This window comes from Physeter macrocephalus, chromosome 14, assembly GCF_002837175.3.
Source record: "Physeter macrocephalus isolate SW-GA chromosome 14, ASM283717v5, whole genome shotgun sequence".
Lineage (NCBI taxonomy): Eukaryota > Metazoa > Chordata > Mammalia > Artiodactyla > Physeteridae > Physeter > Physeter macrocephalus.
This window is the reverse complement of record NC_041227.1, coordinates 92,566,708-92,571,485: the sequence shown is the minus strand read 5'-3', so window position 1 is coordinate 92,571,485 and position 4,778 is coordinate 92,566,708. Positions and strand designations below refer to the sequence as shown.

Genomic DNA, 4,778 nt, shown 5'->3' with positions numbered 1-4,778 from the left:
ATATATCTAATCATTATATTGTATACCTAAAACTAATATGTTGTATGTTAATTATATCTCAATAAAAAAAATACCATGAGGTTTTTTTCTGGGGGGGTGGAGTGGGATTTAAAATTATTCTGAAGTTTGCATAAAGCATAACTAGGTAGAAAAAGCCAAAGGTATATTGCAATAAAACATATAAAGGAACGTGTGTAAACTCACATCACTAGTATTAAAACACATTACAAAGCTAGAGTAACTAAAACGACAAAGTTATGTTTCAAGAATAGACAAACATAAAACAAAAAAAAATCGAGCCTGTGCTCTGCAACGGGAGAGGCCACAACAGTGAGAGGGCCGTGTACCGCAAAAGAAAAATAATAATATTAATAAAAAAATTTTTTTAAAAATAATTTTAAAAAATTTAAAAAAAATAAAAAAGAAAAAGAAAGAAAAAAACACATCACATAAATTAATGAAAGAAATAAGTGATCGGCTAAAAACAGAATCAATAAGAGAATTTGATGTGATAGCTGAATATAAATGTTAGCTTTTCCCAAGTACTACGTGGAAGGTGGAGTGGAAAAAATCCCATTCGTTATAGCAAGAAAATCAATGAAAAAATGTGGAGACATAAAGGAACTGATATTCAGAGAATACTTTGAGCTAATAAGAAAACTTATAACAATGTAAAATTTTCTTCAAAGAAAAAATCCCATTTGTTATAGCAAGAAAATCAATGAAAAAACGTGGAGACATAAAGGAACTGATATTCAGAGAATACTTTGAGCTAATAAGAAAACTTATAACAATGTAAAATTTTCTTCAAAGATTTTTTTTTTTTTTTTTTTGCGGTACGCGGGCCCCTCACTGCTGTGGCCCCTCCCGCTGCGGAGCACAGGCTCTGGACGCGCAGGCCCAGCGGCCATGGCTCACGGGCCCAGCTGCTCTGCGGCATGTGGGATCCTCCCGGACTGGGGCACGAACGCGCGTCCCCTGCATTGGCAGGCCGACTCCCAACCACTGTGCCACCAGGGAAGCCCTTCAAAGATACTTTTATTTTTAAAATTTTTATTTATGTATTTATTACTTATTTATTTTGGCTGCACTGGCTTTTTAAAAAAATAAATTTATTTATTTTTGGCTGCATTGGGTCTTTGCTGCTGCACACAGGCTTTCTCTAGTTGCAGTGAGCAGGGGCTACTCTTTGTTGCGGTGCAGGGACTTCTCATTGCGGTGGCTTCTCTTGTTGCACAGCACAGGCTCTAGGCGCGTGGGCTTCAGTAGTTGTGGCTCGCAGGCTCTAGAGCGCAGGCTCAGTAGTCGTGGTGCACGGGCTTAGTTGCTCCATGGTATGTGGGATCTTCCTGGACCAGGGCTCAAACCCGTGTCCCTTGCATTGGCAGGCAGATTCTTAACCCCTGCGCCACCAGGGAAGTCCCTGCACTGGTTTTTAGTTGTGACATGCGGGATCTTCGTTGCAGCACGTGGGATCTTTTTTTAGTTGCAACATGTGGCCTCTTAGTTGTGGCATGAGGACTTCTTTAGTTGCAGTATGCGGACTAATTGAGGCGTGTGAACTCTTAGTTGCAGCATGCATGCGGGATCAGCACAGGCTCCGGACGCGCAGGCCCAGCGGCCATGGCTCACGGGCCCAGCCGCTCCGCGGCATGTGGGATCCTCCCAGACCAGGGCGCTAACCCGGTTCCCCTGCATCGGCAGGTGGACGCGCAACCACTGCGCCACCAGGGAAGCCCCCCAAAGATATTTTTAAAGTGAATGCAATTCCAATCAAAATACCATGAGGAGTGCTTGTTTTTGGCAGCACATATAGTGAAAACTGGAACAACGGAGAGAAGATTAGCATGACCCCTGATCAAGGATGATGCGCAAATTTGAGATACGTTCCATATTTTTATTGTATATTTGAAAGTTGCTAAGAGAGTAAATCTCAAAAGTTCTCATCACAAGAAAAAGAGATTTTTAACTATGTGTGGTAATGGATGTTATCTAGACTTATTGTTGTGATCATTTCACAATATATACATATATCTAATCATTATATTGTATACCTAAAACTAATATGTTGTATGTTAATTATATCTCAATAAAAAAAATACCATGAGGTTTTTTTCTGGGGGGGTGGAGTGGGATTTAAAATTATTCTGAAGTTTGCATAAAGCATAACTAGGTAGAAAAAGCCAAAGGTATATTGCAATAAAACATATAAAGGAACGTGTGTAAACTCACATCACTAGTATTAAAACACATTACAAAGCTAGAGTAACTAAAACGACAAAGTTATGTTTCAAGAATAGACAAACATAAAACAAAAAAAAATCCTAGAGGGCTTCCCTGGTGGCGCAGTGGTTGGGAGTCCGCCTGCCGATGCAGGGGACGCGGGTTCGTGCCCTGGTCCGGGAGGATCCCGCGTGCCGCGGAGCGGCTGGGCCTGTGGGCCATGGCTGCTGGGACTGCGTGTCCGGAGCCTGTGCTCCGTGACGGGGGAGGCTGCGGCAGTGAGAGGCCCGCGTACCGCAAAAAGAAAAAAAAAAAGTCAATGCTCAAAAGTACCTGAGAATTCCTCTTTTAAACATTTTCAAAATCAGTTTATTAATTTAAGTGGTAATTCTCCTTATTTCAAAAACCCATGATATTTTTGACCTTAAAAAGGAGTAACTCAACTTGCTCACTGTATTTATTGTTCACGGGAAAAAATATTTACTATTCTTGACTCCAAGTGTTATTCTGGCTATTTAAATTAAAAAACAAAAAAAACAAAAAAATGAACACAACACTGTAAATCAATGATATGCCAATAAAAATTAACTTTAAAAAATCAAAGTGAGACTTAAAGTCTGAAGATTTGCCACCTTTAAGGATATTCAAAAGATTGATTCATGGATTCCAGAAAGCAGAGGTCCCAAAACTCTGGTGGTAGAAATAGCACTAATACACACATGTACAAATTTCTAAATTAGTTGGTGCAGGAGTTCTGCTTCCAATATGACTAAGTAAGTTCCTACTGGATTAAATTTCCTGTGAATAACAATGATAAACTCAGGGTAAAATTATAAAAACAAATACCCAAAGGCACTAGAGAATGAACCAAACTAGGCAGATCTGTGAGGGATACTGACACTCAGAAGAAGGAGCTGGGACAGTTGGTGGTACCATACAGCACAGCTAAAACTCTGCTGAAAAATCCAGTCTTTAATAGCCTGACAAAATTCAAGACAATCACAGCTGCTAAAAAGCAAGGGAGGAAATCCCATAAAGGGGGTAGCCAGAGAGAGGAAGCCCCATGTTCTGTGTATACACAATACTCAAATTCATGGCTGACTTCTGAATCATGCATGTGTAGACTAAATGTAAAAAACAAACAAACAAAACCCAGACAAACGGAATGGATGTTTGACCTACTGCAGTTTGAGTCCAACCAACTGAAAAGCCTGATACACTAAAGCATCAACCCTCTCTGCAGGAATAAAACAAAATCCACATGACATTTACAATTCCAGGATAAAACCCCAAATTACTCAATATACAAAGAACCAGGAAAATGTGAACTACTCTTTTTAAAAAATTTTTCTCATTGAAGTATAGTTGATGTATAACTTATAGGTATACAATATAGTGATTCACAATTTTTAATGGTTATACTCCATTTTATAATTATTATAAAATACTGGCTATATTCCCCTTGTTGTACAATATATCCTTGTAGCTTACTTTATACCTAATAGTTTGTACCTCCTAATCTCCTACCCCTGTATCGCCCCCCTTCCCTCTCCCCACTGGTAACAATTTGTCTGTTCTCTGTATCTGTGAGTCTGCTGCTTTTTTGTTATATTCACTAGTGTTGTTTGTTTTTGTTTTTGGCCATGCCACATGGAATGCGGGATCTTAGTTCCCCAACCTGGGATCAAACCTGTGCCCCCTGCAGTGGAAGCGCAGTCTTAACCACTGGACTGCCAGGGAAATCCTGTTGTATTTTTTAGCTTCCACATATAAGTGATGTCATACAGTATTAATGTGACCTATTCTTAAGAGAAAAGACAGTAAATGGAGACCACCTCTGAAATGACACAAATGTTAGAATTAACAGCGAGATTATGGAAAAAGTTACTATAATGATTATGGAAAAAGTTACTATAACTATGAAAAAAGTTACTAATATGGAAAAAGTTACAGTGAGAAAAAGGAAAATGACTGAAATAAATGAAAAGATAGGAAATCTCAGCAGAGAAACAGAAACTATGAAAAGGAACCAAATGTAAAGTCTAGAACTGAAACAACAAAAACAAAACAAAACCAAAAGCAAAACAAAACAAACCTAATAATCTAATACGTGAAGTAAGAAAGTCACTGGATGTGCTTAAAAGGAAATGGAGGGACCTCCCTGGTGGCACAGTGGTTAAGAATTCTCCTGCCAATGCAGGGGACATGGGTTTGAGCCCTGGTCCGGGAAGATCCCACATGCCACAGAGAAACTAAGCCCGTGCGCCACAGCTACTGAGCCTGTGCTCTAGAGCCTGGGAGCCACAACTACTGAGCCCGCATGCCACAACTACTGAAGCCCACGCACCTAGAGCCCGTGCTCTGCAACAAGAGAAGCCACCACAATAAGAAGCCCGTGCACTGCAACAAAGAGTAGTCCCCACTCACCACAACTAGAGAAAGCCTGTGCGCGGCAATGAAGACCCAATGCAGCCAAAAAAAGGTTTCAAAAAACAAACAAACAAAAAAGGAAATGGAGATGACAAAGAAGTGAGTAAATCTGAAGTCAGAATAGA

At 39.9% G+C, this 4,778-nt stretch overlaps 1 non-coding gene across 1 annotated transcript; it reads left to right on the top strand.

Moving 5' to 3' along the window:
- Positions 1-1,790: 1,790 nt before the first annotated feature.
- Positions 1,791-1,899, top strand: LOC112066031 (U6 spliceosomal RNA). Its single transcript, XR_002892391.1, has one exon. It is a non-coding gene; the product is annotated as a U6 spliceosomal RNA (small nuclear RNA).
- The last annotated feature ends 2,879 nt before the right edge of the window (positions 1,900-4,778 follow it).